The sequence below is a fragment of the Chanos chanos genome, chromosome 6 (genome assembly GCF_902362185.1).
Source record: "Chanos chanos chromosome 6, fChaCha1.1, whole genome shotgun sequence".
NCBI lineage: Eukaryota > Metazoa > Chordata > Actinopteri > Gonorynchiformes > Chanidae > Chanos > Chanos chanos.
In genome coordinates, this window is record NC_044500.1 from 24,806,591 (window position 1) to 24,831,936 (window position 25,346).

General features: G+C 43.5%; 1 protein-coding gene across 1 annotated transcript in view; it reads left to right on the plus strand.

Moving 5' to 3' along the window:
- The window catches only part of magi3b (membrane associated guanylate kinase, WW and PDZ domain containing 3b), a 99,479-nt gene that overhangs the window by 1,262 nt on the left and 72,871 nt on the right, over nucleotides 1–25,346 (plus strand). The gene's annotated exons all lie outside the window — the stretch shown is intronic.

Here is a 25,346-nt window from a genome sequence, read left to right on the forward strand (position 1 = left end):
GGCACTGGCAGCTGAGTCCCAGGCCTGCAGGACATGAACCATACAAATCAGCTGTGTGTGTGTGTGTGTGTGTGTGTGCGTGTGTGTACATGCATTGTGTATCTGGGAGTCTGAAATGAAGGACGGTAGGATAAATGCAGAATAGAAGAAGCCATGGAACCTGATGTGGGGGTAGAGAGAAGAAACACAGGCCTCACTGATGAGGGGTGCGTGTGTGTTTGTGTGTGTGTTGGGGGGGGGCAAAGTGACATGTTTGCATGTGTGCACGCATACACGTGTGTGCCCGTGACTGTGTCCCTCACTTCACATATCATGGCTCTTTGTCTGAGTGTGATTAAGGAAGAACACAGGAAGAGATGGAGATACTGTGTAAGAATGTGTTCATCACTCTGTTCTACTCCTACATGTCTCTCTGGCTGCTCCCTCTGTCATCCTCATCTTTCAGTACACTGTTTCTGCTCCCTGCATTGCCTCTGTGTGTTAGTCTGTGCTCTGTTAATCATGGGAATAGTGTTTTAAGTATTCCTCTAAATGTGTCTCTCACTGGCATCTCTTCAGGGACCATCAACTGTTTCATACATTTATCACTGTTCAGAAGTAGGCCAGTGCTCATTGCTTTAATCAAGGCCTTGATGATCAGTTGACAAGCAGAATGAGCTGTGATATTCTAGGACTAAAGCAAAGATATGAGCTGGTGGTCTCTGAGAGAAAACTGGAGTAGCATTGGGGAAAAGAATCCCTGTATGTGTATTGGTATGGGTGACACATCTGTGCCAATGGTGAGTGAGAGAATGAATGAATAAGTGTGTGTGTGTGTGTGTCTGTGTGTGTATGTGTGTGTGTGAATGAGTGAGTGAATTTGTGTATGTGTGTGCGTGTGTGCGTGCGTATGTGTGTGTGTGTGTGAGGGAATGAGTGAGAGTGTGTGTGGGTGGGTGTGTATTTCCCTAGGCTTTGTCCTCATGTTTAATTCACACTCTGTGAATAATAGAAGAAATGTGTGGGATGGCTCCACACAGGCAGAGGCATGTGTCTGGAGAGTCAGCTGTTAACAGGAAGTGATGACACTGCCGTGCTCATGGGGGACACGACTCGTGCTCTGCCCACCAACTGTTTCCCTTTTCCCAGCATGCCTCCCAGTCTCCTCCCTCCTTTCCCTCCCTGTCTCGGGTAGGTAGAGAAGTGAGTGCCTGTCAGTGATGGATGACATGGGGAACTGGATGGGAGAATCCTTTCCCTTGTGGAGTTTACCTGAGCGAGTGTCCTAATGAGAGTGCTGGATGCAGACATCAGAGCTGTTGCCTGCTGGGTAACATGATCTGTAGCATCCCGGTGGCCTACATTCCTACCCCTGGTTGTTGTTTCATGTTTCTAATAAGCACATTTGTGAGGCCTGTGTGTAATCTTAGTAGAATTTCATCCTTTGATATGTGACGGCAGCCAGAGGCAGAGTTCTGTAATGTCAGGATCTGTGCATTGTGTTAATGACCCACCATATATTCACATATATTCAGAGTGTGAGGTGCTGTGGAAACAGGGCATCTGCTATTGTATGGACCAAATGGAGACTTTCTTTTGCATGGAGTCTTTCAGCAGCCCTCTCACCTCCACAGCTAAGAGGCCCGTACAACCGTAGAGCGTCTAAATTACCACACAGCAATGTCTTTGTCTCAGCTATCGCAATTATATGTACTCTCTTAATTGGCTGTAAAAGGCTTTTCAACTTAATTCACTGCCAGGTTCTACCAAATGGTTCAGTCATTTGATCTCATCAAGTAATGAAAATTATACCTTGAAATGAAGTGTCGGTGAAATGGTCTTATCGCAATACAGAATATCTGGCAGCCCCTGGTGTTTCTCTGTCTCTCACCATTAACAACTGGCCCATCCTGCTCTCTCTCTCACTCTCTCTCTTTACACACACACACACACTTATATATATATGTGTGTGTGTGTGTGTGTAGTCATGTAGTCATATGAAACTAGCATGGTGCTGTGTGAGGATTCACAGTAATGCATTTATGAGTATGTTAAAGCACAGACACAGACTGCTTATCCTCCAGGTTAGGCCCTTAAGTATTATTGAACATTTTAGATAGCATGTTGGTGAACAGTTGTGGTGTGTGAGTGAGGATTTTTGCCTGTGAAGGTAGAAAGATGGTTGGCTCCTCTGTCGAGGTGAGCTCAGAGCCAGGACGAGATTCCACTGGAGATTCCACTGCTGACCTTTATTGGATGGGCACAACCACAATGTAGTGGAAACCAGTATGAGAGGATTACTGCGTTTTCCATTATGCTCCACATTTTTTGAGCACCTTGAAATCTTGTTGAATCTCCAGATTCCAAACAATAACATAATTTTGAGCGTCATGAATGTTCCACAGATCAGGGAGAGAGACAGCGATCAGCCATTTTTCACTGGGTTTCATCCAATGATATGTGGACTGAAATGTCTCACTTTGATCTAAGTTAAGACAGGAGAGGAGGGAGACCTTCTGTGGCACTCACGTGTGTGCAGACAGAGCAGCTGAGGCTTACATCTCTCTCATCTTTTATAATGATGAAGGTCTCCAACAAAGCAAGTTGTCCATCTCGGGGCCGCAAGGACTTGAGCATGGGTGGGCATTTTGGCAGATCAAAAAAAAAAAAAAAAAAAAAATTAGAAAACAGGTAATTATCTTTCATTTGGCTACACAATGACTGTTGACTGACCTCAGCTGAAAGGGGATTGGACAGTATGTGTGCACTCATCCTGTCTGCCTTTCCAGAGACACCATTGTGCTTGACAAACTTACAGCTCTGGACTTGTGCTAAGCCTCATCCTCCTTTTGCTTTTTCTTTCCTTTTTGGTTGTCTCTTTGTGTGTGTGTGTGTGTGTGTGTGTGGCCTTCCCTTGACCTTCGCCCTGTTCCTTCTGTCAAAAGTCTTAACACAACAGTACAGTGGTGGAGTGAAAAGCATGGTAGACAGAACACTCATACACACTGAAATAGGCTTTTCGTCGACAGAACTATGGCTCCTCTCTAGATGTTGGATGGGGGAGGGCACTCCCATGTGTCAAAACATTTTTTTTTTAATCATGAACCTGATGTTATGGACCTAAAGCAAAGCAGAAAACACTGGGTCAGATATTGCTACAGCTTTGCTTGGAAGTACTAAGTGCTGGTGACATATTGATGAATCTGCAAAGTTGTCAGCTAAGTCATTGTCTTTGGTCATAACTGTAGCCAATATTTTTTACCAGATGGTGAGATTTGAGTGCCTGGTTGCACAACACAATAATTAAATCTTTGGCTTTATTTGCAGACAAGCTAAATGCAATGCAACTGGGAAAATAAATGAGCTGTACACATAATTTTCCACCTTACCAATCTTTAATATCACCTCATGTGTGGTCATGAGGAAACTGTTCGGAGGTTTGGTTGTCTTCTCAGACCCCCCTCTGGTGTCATTTGATTACACCTAGTGTGAATGATGTGGCACAGAGATCTGCTTACTACAGTGTGTGTGTGTGTGTGTGTGTGTGTGATGGAAAGCTGACAGCAGCATCTCTCCCATCCTTTAATCCCGTGGCTCAGAGACAGGGCATTGAGCCAGGGCGTGGGGACCAAAGGCAGCACTCCTCCATCTATCCTGCAGGAGGAGGACATCGTAACAAAGGTCAGTGTCACAGTGATTAAAGAATAAACCGTGGTCAGAGATGGAAGTCCAGGGGAACGCATTGCTCTCCCCGTTTTGATGACGTTTTGACAGTGATTGTCAGCCGTGCACCTCTGTAGTTGTGGGCTGAAGAAATATTGCCCTCGTCCAATTTTGTTATGTGACTTTATGCTACTGTGTGGCGAGAACGCTCCCGTGGTGGATGAAGTCTATGCTAGTGTCACTCATCCAGATAGGCAGGGCTGTGTCATGTCAGGGGAGGCCTATGATGTCATGGTTAATTTGGCAACCAAAAATGTGTGGGGCTTGAAATGGAGATTAGAATGATAAGTGGAACAAAAAGAAAATTTCATTAACCCACAGACTTAAGATCATATGCTCCTAAACAGCACGTTATAGCACTTTTATTTATTTTTTTTCCCGTTTCCTCCAATTTTCTTCCTTGCTCTTTCAACTCTTCTTTTTAAGTCTGGGTGAATCCTCCTCTGGTAGCTTTGAATTCAGCACTGCTTCCCAGTCCAGCTCCTGGAGGAACCCAGCTCTGTGTTCTTGGATTGCTCCCTGACCTACACGCTTTTTCAAGCTAACCAGGGGGTTGAATAATTGCCTGATGTATAGAATCGGGTATGTGCAGTGCTGTGAACCTCCAATAGCAGGGTTGGGGGAAAAGATTGATGTAAAGTCTGCCCATATGAAGAACGCACCTGTCCTCTGTAATTTGGTTTTGGACTTCCTGGACATCCCTGACCGTTCAGTGTATTAACACCATTCTTTTGTAGGGAGAACATGCATCCTATTATAATTGGAATGATTTTGCCACATTCTGTCTCTCTCAGTGATTACCACAATGGGAAACTAAATCTCCAGTTGTACTCACTGCTCTCGGTGAGACATGGGCAATCTGTTGGCCGTGAATCATTTTTTTTACAGCTGTGTTTATTCATCCAGAGATTAAGCTCACCATCTCTAAATCACTTGCGCGTGTGGCGTGGGCGGTCGTTTCAATCTCCATGCTCTTTTAAAGACATGCCAGTCAGAGGAATGGGCAGGACTAGAGAGATTACGACCCAGCTGTTGAAGAAATGCATTGCTCATGTCCCACAGCGAGGCCCCAGTGTCAGATCCCTTGTTGTGTCATGTTTAGTGGCTGTGACATTAAAGCCGAATATTCAGCAGCTGAATGGGAGTGATGATAGCGCATTAGGATGCCCATGGAGGAGGGAGTTGCCTCAGTATGACTGACAGCTGAGTGGAAATGTTTATAGAACACGTCAACGTGATTAGTTAATGGAATCACTGTGAGTTTCAGGTGTGTGTGGTCCCAGCGCAGTGATTAGCCAGCAGTTCTTCAGCAGTAAAGTGCCCAGATGGGTGTGGCTTTAGGATGATTGACAGACAGGCAGGCAGGGGCCTTGTCAGGATAGCTGGTAAGTGCAAGTTGATGTGTATGCAGGAGAGTACTGCATGCATGCCACATCGCTGAGCATATTAAAAACACTCACTTAGGCCCAAAGAGAGACAGGCCACTCCTTAGCATTATCGGCTTCTTCAGGAAAGAGCAGACACACGAGAGATGGATGAGGGGTTTGGATGGAGGGAATAGATTGTGGGAGGAAAAGGAGGAATGGCAGATCGATGTTGAAAGAGGGTTGGGAGGTTGGAAAACGGATAGATATAGAACACCTTGGGGTTAAAGTTGCTGTCCCTTTCAGTCCTGTACCATTCTATCCCTTTGTGTTTTTCAGGACGTTGGCTGTACTGCTGTCCCTTGCCCAATAAAAACATCTGGGCCTGAAAGCTGGCGTGCTTTACCCACAGGGCACACTTCAGATTAGATTTATGTTTTGTTTGGATAACCAAGATGCCATTAGGATTGAACATGAGTAGGAGAAGCAGGCCAGAAACATTATGACAAAAAAAAAAGGACCAAAAACCCTGTGACTGTGGTAGTGTGTGTCAGGTCATGCTCTGGCTCTTCCTGAGTGTGGTCACATGTGTGCTGCCTGGCCAATCACATTTCGTGTTGTCATGGTGTGTCCTAGCTGCTTACTGCTGTGCCCAAACAACAGATGACTGCCTGGATCCTCAGAGCTGGCTCACACAACACTTTCAGTGAGGCATGTCAGTGCATATGTGTGTATGTGTGCGTACGTGCGTGTGTGTGTGTGTGTGTGTGTGATCAAGAGGGCTGATTGTTTGAGTAGCGTTCAGGTGGTATTAGACCCAGTGGAAAGAGGGCTGATTATTTGAGTAGTGCCGAGGTAGTATTAGACCCAGTGGCGAGAGGGTTGATTATTTTAGTAGTGTTGAGGGGGTATTTGAGTCAGCTGAAAGAGGGTTGATTGTTTGAGTAGTGTTGAGGTGGTATTAGAGTCAGTGGAAAGAGGGTTGATTATTTGAGTAGTGTAGGTAAACCTGTTTAAGTCTCAGTTTAAAGGGTGTAATTATTTGAGTAGTCTTTGAGCAAAAGGCATAATCCTAAAGCTGTGGAAAACACCTGAGGCAGAAGTCTGTTGTTTTAAAGTTTTGGGTCTACTGAAGTATTATAGTTTGTTCAAGGAAGATAATGGAAGTTTCTTAGTGGTGGAATATGAAACATCTGAACTATACGTCCTGGCATTTGAGTAATTGAATTTTCTGTTGTAGTCTGTCACAGTTTGTAAGGGTTTGTTTCATTTGCTTCTCTGTCCTCTATTGACTCCCATCGATTTGTTCCAGCTATAATGGAACACACAGGGCTGTAGTAGGCCTGAAGAGCTGAATCAGGTGAGTTTGGACAGTAGGTCGGGTGGGGGTGGGGGGGTTGCAAATCCTGCATACACTAACACAGACAAACTTCTCCTACACAGTACTGCACTGCTCTGTCGCTATGATATTCTTATGTCTGATGTTACTGAGGGAAAGTAGCAGAGGCAGGGAGTACGAGTCATGACTGATCTCTCGGAAGTGTGCTGTTCTTGACCCGGCTTTGACTCTGTCCTGTGCCGCATGCTGCTGGGACACCCTGCCCCGCGTCATCATCATCATCATCATCATCATCATCATCATCATCATCGCTATATACTGGCCCTGCAGCAGAGTTTCCTGGGATTACCACTGGCAGTTGGAAAGCACTGTCCCCATTAGGATGTCTGTGTCAGGGATGTTACATAAGACACAGTAATCCCCATCCCTTCTGCAGGATACACAGCCTCAGTGCTGCAAGAGGCAGTCTGTGTGTGTGTGTGTGTGTGTGTTTCAGAGCTATCATGTTTATGTTATGTGTCTCCGTTAGCACAGTGTGTTCCTGTTGTCGTTCTGAAACATCCAGGGGTATTGGCAGTTCATTTGTCAATCCTCATTCATCTCTTGCCTGTTGTTCTCTGTATGATGTTTTGTCTAGTGGACAGGGCAGGTTTTGGCTGGCTCTGTGTGATGTGCTGTCTCATGGACAGAGCATGTTTTGGCTGGGTTCTGTATGTTTTGTCTAGTGGACAGGGCTGGTTTTGGCTGGGTTCTGTATGTTTTGTGCAGTGGACAGAGCAGGTTATGGCTGGGTTCTGTATGATGTTTTGTCCAGTGGACAAGGCAGGTTTTGGGTGGTTCTGCGTGATTTTCTGTCCCGTGGACAGGGCTGGTTTTGGCTGGGTTCTGTATGATGTTTTGTCCAGTGGACAGGGACAGTTTTGGCTGGATTCTGTATGATGTTTTGTCCAGTGGACAGGGACGGTTTTGGCTGGGTTCTGTATGATGTTTTTGTCCAGTGGACATGGCAGGTTTTGGCTGGTTCTGCGTGATGTTCTGTCCAGTGGACATGGCAGGTTTTGGCTGGTTCTGCGTGATGTTCTGTCCAGTGGACAGGGCTGGTTTTGGCTGGTTCTTCGTGATGTTCTGTCCAGTGGACAGGGCTGGTTTTGGCTGAGAAGCAACAATGATGTGCAGTTACGAGAGCTTCCCTTCAGCAGTGCAGTTACGAGAGCCTCCTTTCACCAGTGCTACAGAGGGTGATCCTGACAACGTCGCACAACATTAACGTTTGAATATTGACTTTTTTTCCACTGCTTCCTTCCTCCTCAAACAGCTCCATAGATGTTTGATGGTCTGTTTTAAATATTCATACAGAACAGACTTTTTGTTTTTAAACAACATCGTCTCACGTTGTTGTGTCTTGTTGTGTCATGTTGAAAGAGCCTCTGAGATCAGATAGCTCATTTCAAACAAACTGTGAGAGTCCTTTTATCTGTGAAACACATCCGCGGGATCCATCTCACTGATTACAAAACTTCTCATATGGATTTGCTCTTTGTCTCCTGGTGGTGTTAAATCTTTAACAAAGACCGGAAAATAACCAGGAATGAAAATTACGACCCTGATTAAAACACATTGTGCGAAGCCCTCTCATTAAAGCTTCTGTTTGGTTTTGATGGCTTGCTTGATGACGCCTGATTTTGTGCTCTGCACTGAGGCACATCTTCCCCTTTTCCTAATGATTTAATAAATACTTTTCCCAGATCTCAGCTTGTTCACACTGCCTGTGGTTTTGGCTGGTGTCTCTGTGGAAACCCAGAGAAGTGATATGCGTTATGACGGTGTCCTCCTCTGAGACACAGGCCCAGTCGTCATGGTCCAACCGCTGTGACACAGGCCTGGTCGTCATGGTCCAACCGCTGTGACACAGGCCTGGTCGTCATGGTCCAACCGCTGTGACACAGGCCTGGTCGTCGTGGTCCAACCGCTGTGACACAGGCCTGGTCGGTGTTGTCTGACCGCTGTGAGAGGCCTGGGCTGTTTGCTGGATCGAGTCTTTGTCACAGTGCTGAGAAAAATAAGGCCTTTCTGACTATCTTCACCAAGAATGTCTGGAATGCCAATATGCAATTTTGTGTGTGTGTGTGTGTGTGTGTGTGTGTGTTTGTGTCTGTGTACTTAGGTTGATAAAAAAACAAGTTTAACCTGAAGAGGTAGGGACCAAACTATGTTGCTGGCTCAGAGAAAACCTCACTTCATCACAAAAACACAGATTATAGCCTGTTGTTTTGGTTATGTTTTTCCTCATCACTCAGTTGGGGTGACTTCAATATATAAGGATTATGAAAATGACTGTATGCCCTAAAGTACTCCGTGATTTGGTTGGAACTTTGAAACCTGCTCCTGTGCTAATCGAATATTTCCTTATTAAAGCTGCTTTGTGGGCTGAAATGCATTTTAATCTGTTCACTGAGCCATAATCTGATCTCTTGTTACAAACACGAACAGGAAAAACTAAAGGTTACACTGAATTTAATGAGTTGTCTGTCACACCACATTGCTTGAGAACAGTCTGGCCAAAACATATACTGAATAACGGGTGGATCTCTCTAGTCGAAAATAGCTTCACAATCGGAGTAGAGTGGCATTCTTACTATAGTGAGTCACAATGAGCAGTTGGTTCTAGGCTGTGTGATTGGCAGGTATTCAAGCCTATCTGTGGCCCATCCCAATAGACCATCTGATGAAATCAAAAGTATTCAGAGCATTCTCTCTGCTGCGTACAGAGGATCTCCTGCCTAACCTTATTTTTTTTAAATGCTTCTTTGCGCCTGAGCTCCAGTGCCTTGTTTCCCTTTTTCATTCTGGCTTCGAGGAAATAGTGTAATTTACTGCAAGGCATGTGTGTATTATGTAACAAAACAAATTAGATGGATCTGGTCTGTTACTGAATGAAGTTCACAGTTTTGCACCCATATTATGTTGTCTTTTCTTTTTTTAATGCTATTTTATATTTATTGGTGAATTGTGAGACACTCCGGTAATGGATTGTGGTATAAACTGTACAAATCATGATGAAGCTGCCCTTAATATGTTGCTTACTGTTTGAATCCTGAGGCTCAGCTTTTAAATATCACCTTTTACACTGGGATTAGCACCAGCACCTCTCACCCTGTTCACCACTGCTGGGGTAGATGACCGAAATCTAACATTCATTCAAAAAAAAAGAAAGAAAAAGATGAAAACTAAAATTAAAAGTGAAGCTATTAGAAAGATGGGGCATTGATAGAGCCCTTTGTTGCTGTTTGAGACAGGGCCATGGCTGTGGTAGAGAAGGGTTAAGCTTGGGGGGGGGTAATCTATTGTCTGATGCCTGTGCTTGGTCAGGTGATGTTTACTGAATGGTGTTTACATGTGTAAGACCCCTCCAACCCCCAGCCTCACTCTTCCTCTTGGGTTCTTTACACGGAAAGGGAGCCATAGAGAGAGGAAAGGAGAGAGGACAGAGCCAGCCTCAGTCTGAGGGCCCCTGGGGGCCACTCCTTTCCCTTCTCTCCAGTGCCAGCATGTCGTTACTGTGTTCCTGGCCAAACGGCTTCTATTATAGGGGAGCACTCACATTTGGTCATCAGCCACTGCCCCCTCATGCAAAGTGACAGGTCACAGAGGCAGCCTGTGTTTCCGCTCTGACTGCTCTCTCTCTCTCTCTCTCTCTCTCTCTCATTCTCTCTCCCTCTCTCTCTCTCTCAACCACTCTCTCCCCTAAGCTCTCTTTAGCTCTCATTCACTCTCCCTCTCTCTTGCCCAGTCTCTAGCTCTCACTTGCTCTCTCTCCCTCTCTCTCTTGTTAATGTGTGATGGGAAGCAGTATAAAGGAATGGTTAGTCAGCTTTATCAGCACTGAACAATAATATGTTTCCACTGCTTATTTTTCACAAAGGGGATTCCTCAGTTCTAGCACTGTGTGTATATATATATATATATATATATATATATATATATATATATATATATATATATATATATATGTATATATATATATATATATATATATATATGTATGTGTGTGTTTGTGTGTGTGTGTGTGTTCTGAGCTCTGTGTGTGAGTGGGTGTGTGTGTGCTGTGTGCGTATGTGTGTGCGTGCTGTGTGCGTATGTGTGTGCTGTGTGCGTATGTGTGTGTGTGTGTGTGTGTGCATGTTTATGTGTTGTGGGTGGCAGTGGACAGGGGTTTTTTTTGTTGTTCAGATTTAACAGCATCCTCCATCCTCCTTTTCAGTGAAGAGGTCTCTGTCTGCAGCGCAGCATTCTCTCGTTGCTATGGGTTACCTCCCCCCAGGGTGAGTCAGAGGCCATTGGTGCTGAAACGACAGCATCCTCTTTACAGGGCCCTCATAATGTGTACTTACTAGTGTACTTACTGCTCTCTCAACACAAGAACTGAATGGGAAGAAGACAGTGTGTGTGTGTGTGTGTGTGTGTGTGTGTGTGTGTGTGTGTGTGTGTGTGTGTGTGTGTGTGTGTGCTCGTGTGTACCATGTATTAGTATCTTTCTAGGGGCCGAAAGTCCCCAGTAAGATAGCATAATCTGACAAAAGTGCCTGGTGGGGTCCTAAATACTGGTCCTCATCCAGGAGAACATTTTTCTAAACTATATTGATAAAACAAAAAGTGTCAAAACATTTCTTTGGTTAAGGTTAGGGTTAGGGTTAGGGATAGGTTAATATTCTTTAGTTGCAGGATAATAGGAGTCAATGGGAAATCCCCACTAGGAGATCAATACAAACAAAACTTGTGTGTGCGTGTGTGTGTGTGTGTGTGTGTCTATGCTTGGTCGGCAGGGTGGCCATAAGACTTAGTGTACTAAGTAAGATGAAGAACTGGTTGAGTGACATGTTCCTATAGCAGCAGACCAAGAGAACTGGCCTAGCATGTGTGTGAGTGTGTGTGTGTGAGAACTGGCCTAGCGTGTTTGTGTGTGTTCTTTAATGGCAGTTTCACTCTGAGTTTCTGGTGGGGAGTTTACTCTCTGCACTGCTGTGTGAGTCCCACTACTGTACCTGTCCATGACAACCACCTAGATCAATATTTGTCTATGACTCTCTGGCACCTGACAGGACACAAAGAGCAAAATACTCCTACTCAAAGCCCTGGAGATGACAATGCACATTATAATATATGTTTCTGGTAGACACACAAGCACACAGCTGCCAGTGGGGGAAAAGAGGCACGGGCACACATTGTCTGTTAAAGGAGCCCACACACACACACACACACACACACACACACACAGAGAGAGAGTCCATGGTCATTTTGGTGATATTGGGTAGACTGGTAATGGCTGGCAATCCAAAAACAAAGACTTTTGAAAGGGAGGGAAAAGCAGCAGCGCTACTACAGTCAGAGTGTCTCTCAGGACATGGAGAGCAACTTTAGGAGGTGGACTGGTTAAGACCACTGTGTCATGGAGAGCAACTTTAGGAGGTGGACTGGTTAAGACCACTTTGTCATGGAGAACAACTTTAGGAGGTGGACTGGTTAAGACCACTGTGTCATGGAGAGCAACTTTAGGAGGTGGACTGGTTAAGACCACTTTGTCATGGAGAACAACTTTTGGAGTTACGCTGAGTAAGACCGTTGTGTCATGGAAAACAACTGGAGGAGGTGGACTGATTAAGACCACTGTGTTTCCTTGATCGCTCAACTCACTCTGACCATGTTGAGTCTAATGTACTGTAAAATGCAGAAGAGCACACTCTAATGAATGTTTAATACACACTCAGCAAGTTCAATTGTTTCCATTCTCTGAATGGGTAAAAAAAAGTTGTTGAAAGAGCTTCCAGCCAGAGAAATTTTGCCATTTAGGACTCCGGAGTTGAGATGTACAACTAGACAAATTCAGTCCTATATTTTCCACCTTTGTTTTAAATAAATTATCAAAGCACTCATACCAGTGTAGACTGCATTCCTGTTCCAGCCTGCTTTGACAAAGTACTGTGTGTATCTTTTTTTCCCCCACTTTGAAGTGAAGAAAGTTGAAATTGTGGAGAGAGCACAGCTTGGCTACACGAGAAGGAGCTTCAGAGCCTTCTATCCGCCCTGGCTGTCACTGCTGGGAATCTGCTGTAGAGTTCACATCACATAGGCTAAGATCACGTCACTTTGAGCTTGGAGCTCAGACTTCGTCTTTTGAAGTTCTCAGGCGTGCTTTTTTTTGGTCCCTTCTCTCTCCCATGCTAACAGGCCTCTTCACTCAGCGCTGTGCTCAGAGACGCCTTCCAAAGCCTGCCTGAAAATAGAACTGGGCTGTGCCAGCGATTGTTGCCAGGCTTTGTAGTTTATGGGTATCCATGTCTTTCATTATTATTCCAGGTGCTTCTTTTTTGTTATGCTCTTTTAAAAGGAAAAAAAAAAAGATTCTGTCTGCACTCTCTTCGCTTCTATGCAACAGATGAGTGAACATAAACACTATGTTGTTACACTGGTATGATGTCAGCCACTGTCTTCTCTTTGTGCTGAGAGGAGGATGGGGTGAGAGACGGAGAAGGAAGAGGAGAGATGGGGGCTTGAATTATCTCTACTCACTGCTCAAGCATTTCAGTGAACAATTGATCTGTTTACATCTCTTTTGAAAACAGAACAGAGGTTTTTAATTTGGTCTGTGGTCCTGAGGACCCGGTGTGAGTTCAGCCTTGCTGAAAGTAAATCTATAAATGGCTAATCGTTTGACTGGTTGTGATAAAACCATTTCCCTCTGAATGACTAATCATGGATGGTCACTGCCGCGGATACTGGACGTAATCAGACTGGAAAACACTTAAACTGCATGTGTTCGTGTTGCCAGCAGAGCGCAAGGTGCTAATAGGCTAAGCTAGTTAGCAGTAACATATTGTATTAGTGGAACGTCCTGTTTGTGTCCTCACAGGGAATCTTTAGCATGTCGGCGGACTTGTATCTCAGCAGCAGACTGCAGATGTTTTTTTGGGGGGGTGCTTGAGAGGCATCACGCATCAGAACTTTGACATGCGTGGGGTTGTGTGTCAGATTTGTGAGAGGTGGTGCTACGTTTATGGCAGAATGATCAGGTTGGCATTGTTCCACTTCAAACTGCGCAGCACGCTCGTAATGTAATCTGTAACCTGCTCAAACAGATTAACCTTAAAATTGAAGAGTACCTTACGGCGTGGCTGACTGCGAATGCGCAGCTGACAGTGTTTGTGTTTGAAACATATTTGTCTCTGTAATTCAGTTCACCTCAGTCTTTGATATACATAGTAAGTATGAGATTTGTCTATACCGGTTTGTCTCTGTGTGTATATGTTCTGCACATGGGCTTAGGTCGCGTGTCTGTACCCCTAGGGCTCTCAGGTTCATACTCATTACTATTCGGTCTCATAACATTACTTGCACCTTAAAGTTGGAATATCAAGTGAAGTCATGCAATAAATGATAACCAAACTAATTGAAAAGGAAAACACAATACCCGTAATCAGGAATCACAGTTAATAATAATGCTTTAATAAAAAGTTTGAAGGCCAAGGAAATGTTTATTAATATTAATAAAGAATTCTCTATTAATAGTATTAAACACAATTTAGAATTAATCAAAGATTTATTGGGTTCTCAGAGAAATGACAGACAGACACACAGACCAAAGACAGAAAGACATCTGTAGATTACTCCTCTTTATTTCACAACCACCAAAACAGCAGTAATCAGAGGGGGCATCTGAACAACATTTCACTGGGTTTTTAAAGAGACATGTCAGAGGTAATGTGAATGGTTGGTAGGTTAATGTGTTCCCTGACTTAGCATGCATGGTAGTCACATAAGAATTGGATCATTCTTTAAGGGAGTGTGTGTGTGTGTGCACGTGTGTGCATGTGTCTGTGTGTCAGTTTGCATACACACTCGTGCTCTCTGATGTATTTTTAGTCTCTCTGAATAATGAATGCCTGACAGGTCTGCTTGGGGCCGCATCATGCACCTCTGCTTACAACTACATGCACACTTACCTGCCCATCTCTCTCTTTCTCTCTCCCTCTCTCTGCACCCTGCCTCCTCTCTGCCCCAGGGTGCCCGTGCCACTGGTGTAGAGTAGAGTGTGTTGTGTGTTTATGTCAGTAGTCATAAATATGTTGTAGTCAATGCTTCTCAGTGTCAGCAACATTATAAAGTTTTGACCTTCAGTTCTCACCTCCAGAAAGAACAGCCCAAAGTGTACAGAGATATGCATAAATCACCAGAACAGAAACATCACAATTTACATCTCTGTCATACTCTCTTTATTTGTGTACTTCATGTTTTTTTTGTTTTTTTTTTGGATGGAGGGGTCAACAGCTTGTCTGGCAGTCAGAAAAACAAACCTTGCTAACTCTACTTCAAATATGCAGTGAACACAATTTATTTGATCTCAGATATGGCCTACCTCTCAATACAGCCATGCTCAAACTCAGTGAGTCTCTCTCTCTCTTTCTCTCTCTCTCTTTTCCTCCATTGGTCTCAAAGAGACATGCCCAGCTCTTCAGGAGATGGGTTAAAATGAACTGGGGCTGTATGAAGAACACTGAGGTGTTCAAGGAGGTTTCTGAATGGCTTGGGTGTATGGGTGTGTGTGTGTGTGTGTGTGTGTTGGGGGGGGGGGCGTTTACAAAGCAGAACACTCATCACACATACCCTGTTTTTACCTTTGACACTCTGTGTGTGTGGATGGGCAGTAAAACCCAGAGTAAGGGTTCTTATATAGTAGTGCTCGGAAAAGAAATTATGGCTGGAATTCAAAGCATGTATCCCAGCTGTGGCTTAGAGCAGCCAGAGTAGCACACACACACACACAAACACACACACACTCTGCTGCATTTCTGTGGGTGGTGAGACCACACAGCCCAGCCCTTCCTTGTTGTCCTGTTAATCAAATGTATACAGAATTATAAACAGAATATGGGGTGTCTAATCCTTTTGCCCTTTTTTAAATGACACTTTGTGATACTGCAGAGCTGGTATTGTAAATATACTGTATGATATACCATTCAGATGACTGGATGTGACATGAGTGCTTGTTGAAGCCATAGGAGATCCACGCTAGGCAGGGGGTAGGCCATTTGCAACCATACACCTGCACTTTGCTGCCATATTTTGAAGCGAGGATGCAACTCAGTGTTTGGATGTTAAAGACCATGAATCTGTTACTGTCCTGGTCTCACAGCATCTCAGAATGGCTTCTGACATTTCATCAGTTGCATAACTTTTTTTGCGAGCTTAAATCCTCCTTTTGAGAATTTGAAAACAGTGATTAAAGGTTTACACCCGACATGCTCTGTTTATTGTAAGACAGAAAAAAGCGAACGGCTAAGAGAAAAAAAATGAGGAGGGTAAGTGGGTCTAGGACTGGATTTTGGACTATGTTACGAATGTGAATGGACCAGACAGATGAGACCAGTATTTCTGAGAGGGTTTCACTGAAACGCCTTTAGGCTTCAGCCTGAAACATGGAAAGATTTTCAGAATATGTGATAAACAAATAATTTGCATAATTTGGAATCACAGCGAAAGCATGTTTGATTCAGCTCTGTTTGCTGTCTGTCAGAAAGGGGAGTTCCATGTGTCTTGTCCATGCTCAGGAGAGGAGCTGGATAGGGATACATTGAAGCAAAAGGCAGTGAGTATGTTTTTATTGATGGCCAAGGATTTGCTCCATATTTCCTTCTGAACAGAGAAAAGCCAGTGATTTTATCTTTGGGCAACCCAAGGTCCCATCCCAGGGCAGACCAGCAGACCACTGCAGCATTTCCCTTGGCCAAACGTCCAAGGGTGTCTGTAAGGTGAATAATAACAATGGTGGAAGCAGGACTGGAGGTTTGCTCTGTGTCTCACTCAAGCCCTTTTCACTCTTTACTGGCTCGCTCACTCTCTTTCACTGCTGCTCTCTTTCTAATTTCATTCCTTTTTTCCTACCCCTCTCTCCCTCTCTACTCTTTCTCCAAACCCCTCATGCATCTTCCTCACCCTCACTTTTTCCCTGCCCTGCTTTGTCTAGTGCACATTCTCGTCGCTCTCATCTTTCCTGTCTGTTGGCAATCTTGTTGCCACAGAGTAGGTCAGAGCCTTTTTTCTTTTAATTTAAATTTTATGTGAAGATGAGCACAGTGTCGATTTTGCTTTCATACAACCTTATTTAACCTGAATATGGCCATCTGTCTGAGCATGTTGACACTCCTCCAACACTCCTGCTCTAATACTCCAACTCTAAAACTCCTGCTTCAGTGCTCCTGCTCCAACACTCCAGCTGTAAATCTCCTGCTCTAAAACTCCCGTCTCCTCACATCCACATGTCAACAAATGACCCTTGTCTCCATGATCTGGGTCTATTTCAACTCCGTTTGGAAATCTCATCCATAACACTCTCTCTCTCCATTTCTCTCTTTTCTCTCTGTTTCTTTTGCTTGCTCTCCTCTCTCTCTCTCCCCTCATCCAGCCTTTGCAAACTGTACTCAGAAGACTGGAGGGAAAACTGGTTGAATGAATTTGAAGGGCTGGATAAAGGCATCAGCATAGACTCTTTGGCTGGAGAATACACTGAAATAGATTTGAAGGAATGGAGTTATTGCTTGTAATTTTCCCAAGATTACTTTAATGTATTGTCTACCCCATGTCTCTCTTTTTTAATTATACTTTTGCTGTTCTTTTCTTTGTCCTTTAACAGTTTCTTCAGTGCTATACCTGTTTTATATTTCCTTCCTCATTTCCCCTCCCCTTTTGCCTCAGACATTGCAGCTGTGAGTCCTCTGTGTGATCACGTTAGCGCTTTATCACTGCGGAACATTCTAGACTCACTGGTGTTCTGAAAAGTGAAGGTACCTCCTGCTGGGCAGTTCATTACCTCCCCCTCTTCCACTTCCCCCTGATTTGATGTCCAGGTGTCCCACAGGGCTCTAATCTATAAAACGATTACACAGTCCCACTGACCATCCACACTCTCTGTCATCAGCAGCCTGCATGGGCTCAGAGACAGTGAGAGCTGGTAATTGTGGAACAGAGACCTCTCCTGTGACCCCACCCCAGTGTCTTCCATGTTTACAGATGTTGCCCACAGCTCTGATGATGTTTATTCAGGCCGTGATATCGACTGTGTCTGTAATTCTGAGAAAGATGTTTATGACACCCAGCTGAGTCTCTCAAGATCTCCACAGTTTGTTCAATCCATGATTATTCATCAACACTCAGCTGTAAGGACCGAGACTGTGTCCACACTTTCTGAATGTAAGTGGTGTGATGCTTCTGGTTATCTCTGTCATCACAAGAATATGACTGATGTGTAAGGGTCTTTGTATTTCTCCTTCTCTGCTCATCTCTCCTCTTCTGTCTGTCTCTGGCCCTCTCCTCTCCTCTGAAGAAAATGTTAATGATCTAATTACTGTGAGGCAGAGACATTGACAGACAGTTAGCCCTGGCCACACCGTGAGTGTTTTGGGTTCGCTTGTCATGAATACTTGACGGAGTTCGCCAAAGTCAGCTCAGGCCTTCCTGCTCACACAGGTCTGCTGCTGATTGGCTGAGGTTGAACACTGATTAATGACATGCAAGGATGCTCACACTGTCACAGTCTGTGATTACAGCGTGTGTGTGTGTGCTATTGTGTTCAGAGTGCTCTTTGCTGTGCCCATTGATGCACTCCTGCCTGGCCAAGTGTTAACAGTGGTCCCAGGAGCACTTCCACCGATAGCAGTTTGAGGCAACTCACACCTCATAGTGTGCAGAGGTGGATTTTCAGCAGTCACCTTGGCGCTTTTGTGTCAGTGGCATGTCTGTGGGTTGAGACAAACAAACCTATGTCAAAACATGTCTGAGGTGGTGTGGTCCATTTTGCCGTGATATTTTTATGTTCTTCTCATTTCTTCCTCTTATAAGGTTTTTTAAAGAAATGTTTGGTTTGTTATCTACCTGACTGCCTTTTACAGAGACACACATGCAAACACACATAATATACTGTGTTTATTTACTGTCAGAATATCCAGAGACATGGCTTTGGCTAATACCTCCTGTTAACTGTGTCCCTGTTCCCACCTGACAGTAATCAGGATCAGGATTTCCTTAGTAACCTTGACCAAGATAAGAGAATTTCTGCACGCCCATTTGGTAAAGAAACCCACTTTTGTAAACATAGGTTTTTATTTGTTACTACTGTGTAGGTTGCAAAAAATCATTGTGGTCTTTATCTGGAAAAGACAATAGAGCAATTGTCTTTTCCAGCTATTTGCAGATAAATCGGCATTGGCATTTATTATGGCCGATAAATGACAATTAAAAAAGAAACGGAGAGATGGAAGATGGATCCTTAAACCACGTTATGAGTGTTGTCGTTGCATAGTTTGTTCGTCGATCAAACATCAAAATTACGTTTAACGTTACGGTAGCTGAGTGGTTTAGGCTAAGCTGTTATTTATGAAACAGTGTGGCAGTTCTAGCGAGTGAACAAACAATGGTCCCATCATTTCTCCCTCGTCACTTCTAAAAATTCTCTGGCAGCATCACTTACAGCAGCTTATAACGCTGTCCATTGGTAAATTAGGTTACCAACAAAGTTTGTCAGTGGAAAACCGCTAATGTTAACGAGTGGTGAAAGTATAGCATTTAACTTATTCTGCCTAAATGAAGCAATGGTAAATATGTCTGCACTCGGCGCATTGGAAATTATTAAACCAGAAGGGCTACATAAATAAAAGGGAGCTGAACAAGAATCTAACACTTGGTAGCCAAACAAAGTTATCTAGCTTCTTTTTCAAACAGGTAGTGTGAAATCCCAAAATCGCAAGTCCTCATTGCAGACACAGTCAAGTAGTGTTATATGCATTCAACAGCAGCGTTTACTCTGATCACTGTATCAGTTTACTGTATAATTTAAGATGGCATGTTTTAGATGATGCCAAATGGTGGCTGAAGAATGGTTTCTCATAGCTTGCACTGGATTGAATTAAAAGAGTGCTGGTAAAGGGATAAACTAGATGTGAATATACTACATTGAAAGGAGTCATTTTGATAGATTAGGTACAAAGTAATAACTATTCAGTGACCAAAAAAACCCCCCGATTATATAATTTTTTTACTATGAAGGAGAGCCCTGTCTCTCAGATAATTGTCATCACAAGATAAATGCGTTATGTCATGTTGTCTTGGTGAGGACTCTTAAGTAACTATACATAACAAATGTTTGGGAAAATCTTTGTTGATGTTATGTCTTTCTGAAAAAAAAAAAAAAAAAAAGAATATCACCCGACATATCATTATCAGATTTTAAAATCCTAAAATATCAAAATCAGTATCGGTCTTAAAAATCCTATATCGGTCAGGCTGTAGACTTTAGTGTCATTACACTCATTCAGGTACACTTTTGCTTCTGGGGGTGCAAAGACACCTCAGTTGTCCTTAGTTGTTGATGAAAGAAGTGAAGTTGTCCAACAAATTTATATGGCCTTCCATGGACATTATTGGTCAAGAGCCTTAGTTTCATGGAGGAAATGATATACTAGACACTAGCTGGTCACCAGGAGCGATTCTAGCTATTGAAAAGATCCGGGGCTAAGGAAATTTGGGTTTGTGCGTCTTCCAACTTTGTGTGCAACGCTTGATTCCTCCCCGCTCCCTCGGACGCTGCAAGTCAAATTCCGCTCTGTTACACAGTCTGTCTGTTGTTTAGCTATAAACACAAATATTCGGGGCCAGGCTTAAAATATTCGGGGCTGTAGCCCCGAACAATCGGACCTAACAACGCCACTGCTGGTCACTTTCATGATTGTAATTAGCCCATGGCGAGGTTTCCTGCTCTTAATGGTTGGCAGTCTCAGAGAATTGAATGGAGGAGGGGTCACTGTCGCTGAATGTGAGGCACTATGCACTTAGCTTGTTCTTAGCTCTACCAGTGGGACTCGAGTACATTGTGAGATGGAAGCTGCTGAGAAGGCAGAGTAGAAAAACACATTAGTGTGGCATGTTGTCTGCTTCAGAGAGCTCATGTTTAAGGAGTCTGGCTCATGATTCTACAAAAGTAACACTTTAAAAAGCATCAGTTGTAGTCTTTCTGTGGGGTTACTACCCTCAGGATGTAGCTGTGGTTCCATCCCGATCTCCCTGTAGATGTCCTTAGTCTTCCCCTGTGGTAGGAGGAGCACCAAGTTTCCTAAATGGGGTTAGCTGGCTGTGGACAGAGAACAATGCAGAATGGCTTGGTGACTCAGTGCATTAGGAGCCACTTTTCAGTTATGACTGACAAGAATGTAAAAGATAAATCGTGTTATTTCCTTTAATGGCCGCTAAAATTGCAATTACTCTGCCTGGATGTCCATTAAAGCTGTTACAATGTCACAGATAGCAAACATTCATTACATAGGTAACAGAAGAGAAGAGGTCCGTTAGAGTTGCGCTGTGGTCATTAAGATGCATCAGATCCACTCAAAACGAGCGCCTCGCTGCAAGATTGCGATGTGGTCACTGCGATAATGCACAACAATGTGTCCCAAAAAACGGAATCTTGCACCCCTCATTTCCCTTTACCGTGATACCTTTCATTGTCCTCAGACTGCTGGAATGAGAGACTGTAATTGTGTTCTCTCCCATAGGCAGCGCAGGTGAGAGTTGTTTAACCCTTTATGAACCTGCCTGCTGGGTTAACACTCAGGGACACTCTACTCCCTTCACCTCACAGTTTACCTGTGGAGGCCTTATCATTTACCTGATATTTCCTTAATGATCCAGTCCTGAACACACTGCAGTACCAAACGTAGATGGGTACAAAATAGAGGCTCTGTTTAGAATGTAAAGCTTTATTTATTTATTATAGAAGACTATTTTTATTGTCAGTAATACGTGACTCCAAACACTTTGTATTTGCTATATTAATTAAAAATACACATTTTTCCTGCAGTTTTGAATGCCTAATTAGCTGTGGTCTCACAAGTTAACCTATTACATATCAGTCACTTAAGTCTACACTCTTTAACAGATGCATGAAATTCATAAGTACCCTAATATAGTTGAAGGACAGCACTTATCACTTGACTCTCTCTATTAATACATAGGCATCAGGGTGTCATTGGGCAATGCTGTGTGAGAGGAGAGGCTTCCTGGCCAGCCTACTAGACCACAGAAACATGGCCTGTTGTGTTCCCCATAACTCCTGGCTACAGTTCACATGTGGAGGACAATTAAGTGTAGATAAATCTCTGTGCTGTTAAACGGTGCTTTAACCGGTGCTTTTACAAATTCTGCACCTGCCGTTTCTCCACATTATTATACTGCCATTTTTCATTATGCCTCTGTCTCCTTTGTCAAACAAGTGAGGGAGGAAGAAAGAGGGAGTGGAGATAGGAAGAGATGTAAGTCAGTTAGGGTTCCTGTTCCTGTCAGAGTCAGTGAGGGTTCCTGTTGCGTTCCTCTGGGAGGTGTTCAGGACTCTCTGACCTTGGAAAAGACTGTCGAGACTGGTTGAGTCTCAAATGCAATTTTTCTAGACCCATATTAGCTTGGTGTAAATAGAAAGCATACAAGGATGACCTGGTCAGTGTGACCATTATTCCAACAATGACATGTTATTGGACACAGAACTCAAATATCTTGCAGAGCCGATTTAGCAAGTGAAACCAGATTACACTGCATGCTAATCTGAGAGAAGAAAAACAACCCCCTGGTGTGTTGTGTGTGTGCACTGTGTGCATGTATCTGCTTGTGTTTGTTAGTGTGTGTGTGCGTGTGTGTGTGCGTGCGCGCGTATAAAAGGCAGTCAGGTAATGAGGTGCTTGCGCTTGGTATTGTGAAGGTCTGACATTGACACAAGTGCACAGATACTTCAGTCGCAATCTTTGTAGTGAAATAGACTGGTACTCTCTCTCTCTCTCTCTTGTTCTCCCTCTCCTACACCTTCTCCTTCCCTCCCTCCCTCCCTCCCCCTCCCTCCCTCTCTCTCTCTCTCTCTCTCTTTCTCCCTTTCTCTCTCTCTCACTCTCTCTCTCTTTCTCTCTGCCCTGTAGACAGAGACTGAGGCAGCAGATATAGCAGTATTATTGGTCTCCCTTATTCCCCAAATGTACTACTACACTTCTACTGCATGACCTGCAGCTCTCTCCTACCTTTATAACAGGATGCTCAATACATCTCCTGCAATTAACCAACATCCATATTCATCATAATCTCCCATTGATGTCATCACTGAGGAGCCAGTTTAGATGCTTCCATATGTTTGTGTGCATTACCGTGGTGTCTGTGCTGTGCTGGGGAGGATAATGTATCCCCCAAAGAGCTGTTTTTACATGGCTATCGTCACCAAGTGGCATCTGTTAAAGGTTCTCCGTGCAGGCAACGTTTCCCACCGTTCATGCCAAATGCAGTAAAGAAGAAATTCTCTTTGACTTTCTAATGTATATCTTTTTTAAAAAAAATTCCCCATTTAAGGTTCAGCTTTTATGTTCCTCATGTAATATCATCCACTTAATTAATAAATTAATTCATTTATTTAGCATTTCAGTTGATTGTCCCCGGACTGCTGGAAATCCAGTTACTTTGGGAAAGATGAGTGGTGAACATTTCCTGGCTTCCTCTTTCTGACTCCTCAGACTGTGTCCCAGTCCTGGGATTGGACCTATATGTTATTCCGCCTTTAATTCCATGACTTGTCAAGCACAGGCACTTGCCTGGTGTCTGCTGGGCTTTCTCAATCACATCATCACAAGCTTCTTTCTCCAACTCGTTTGACTAATTTTCAGCTGGCAGTAGGTTTTCATTACAGGCTTCCTAATGCACACACCTTGTAAGGCACAAGGTAATTAAGTTTATGCTTTGGCTTGAGGATCCCAGTGAGCAGTGGAGCTGAACACATGCAGGTTTTGATTTATGTGTGTTCCCCAAGGACAGTGTGTTACCATAACTCTGTACTGGCACCAGAAAAATAAAAAAATACACTTCAGTATCCTGCCTCTACATCACACCACTATGATCTATACTGTTTATAGACCCTGAATTACAGCTCTAAATGACAGCTCCAAATGACAGGCTTATGTACAGGTTTCACTCATGGTCCAGTGCTTACTCTCTCCAACATCAATTATTATTATTATTATTATTATTATTATCATTATCATTATTATTTGTTGTTGGTGTTTTTATTATGATCTTTCTGGCTCCTCCCTGAGTTGGCATTTCTTCTGGTTATCCAAATTCCTACCAGTCTTCTGGGAGATCAAGGATCGTGTGAAGGACACATCCACATCCAGATAGTGTTGTTTTGATGAGGGCAGCTGCCGTGTGTGTTCTAGGCAGCTCTGCAGGAATCCTCCCATCAGATCTGATTTCTCTAGGAATCTTCCCATCAGATCTGATTTCTCTAGGAATCCTCCCATCAGATCTGATTTCTGTGTCTCACAGCATTTTTACCGTGTCCTCCTCTGTCACAGTTTCAGGCCTAGGCAACCATGCCCGTTAATATAATGGGCTGTGATGGCTCACAGGTGCTCCAATGTGCCAGTGCATCAACATTGTTGTGCCTTTTCGAGCACTCTGTATTGGTGATCTTCTGATATCCAGTCTGTAGATTAGTGACTCATCCTGTTCCTTGAACAGTCTACACTTGGGGTCATTGGTGACCTTCAGGATTCTTGCTTTATGGCACTTGGTGTTCAGTGCCTGGTCTTACGCCAAAGTGATGAGAGTTTCTTTGGAGGCCTTGAGACGACCTTCCCTGGTGCATCTGTATGGCTCCGCTGCTGTTGTTTCTTCCAGGTCCATCTTTCCTAGTCACTACATTTCCTTGAAAAATGTCAAAACATTTTCGCAAGTGATTGGTATAGCCATGGAATATAGATTTCATTTTTTTCACACACACACACAAACAGCCTGTTTATCATTTTCACTGTCATCTATTTGAGATTAAATTTTGATTGCATTGGGGAAAAGTGGTTGACAGTGTAAGTGTAAATGGTTTTGATGGTATTGGGGAAAAGTGGTTGACAGTGTAAGTGTAAATGGTTTTGATGGTATTGGGGAAAATTGGTTGACAGTGTAAGTGTGAATGGTTTGAGAGGATGAGTGTCGAAATAAACACAGAACATTTGTCCCCAAATCCAGAGTTCAGACAGATTACACACATCCTCTCAATTACTGAGCAATTACTGCTCCAATCTTGCTGTTCCTCAGAACTCTGGAGGGGAAATATTTTGGGGATGTGAGGGAAGAGTTATCTCAGATTTATCTCAGAAATGAGTCCTCTTATGAGTGCTTTGACACAGCTTCAGTGGAAACTCAGCGGCGTCTTATCTCAGGACCTCTGTGGATTAAAAAAAAACAAAAAACCCCAGAAATGGTCATCAAATCCCTAAGCAGGCAAAACCACGGTAGAGTAGGTTTCTCCTGAGAGAATTGTGGTGAAACCATTCCTTTCTGCAACCTCAAAGTGAAACTAGCTTGTTGCCTGCTGCCAGCCGCAGTTGGTATTTGGTATAGACAACCAGTGATGTATGGTAAAACACTGATGTTTGTATCAGATCTCTGTCTGATGGAGCTTCTCTGTTTGTCCAGATGACTTCTGCTCATGTCTCTAATAATATTGGCTGGAGCAGAGGCAGAGAGAGCTGAAGGTGAAGAGAGAGAGAGAGAGAGTATATTTTGCTGCTGTAGGACTGAGTCACAATCTGATGTTGCTGCAGAAAGAGTGTGTGTAGGAGACCAAATATCCAGACCAGACCATAATAACAAAATGATTCAACAATACAATCTTATGTATAATTTGAATATATTTTAAATTAAAAAATTTCAATCGAATTCATACGTCACACTTCTAATAGAAATGTAGCTATACTCTTAATGAACCCTATTCTTCATTTTCAAAATGATCAGTTGCTGGTGTAGGTATGGTTGTGTCAGTCATTTTTTTTTCCAAGAATTTCTCCTTTAGGAGAAGGAAAGCCAGTGTTGTCTTT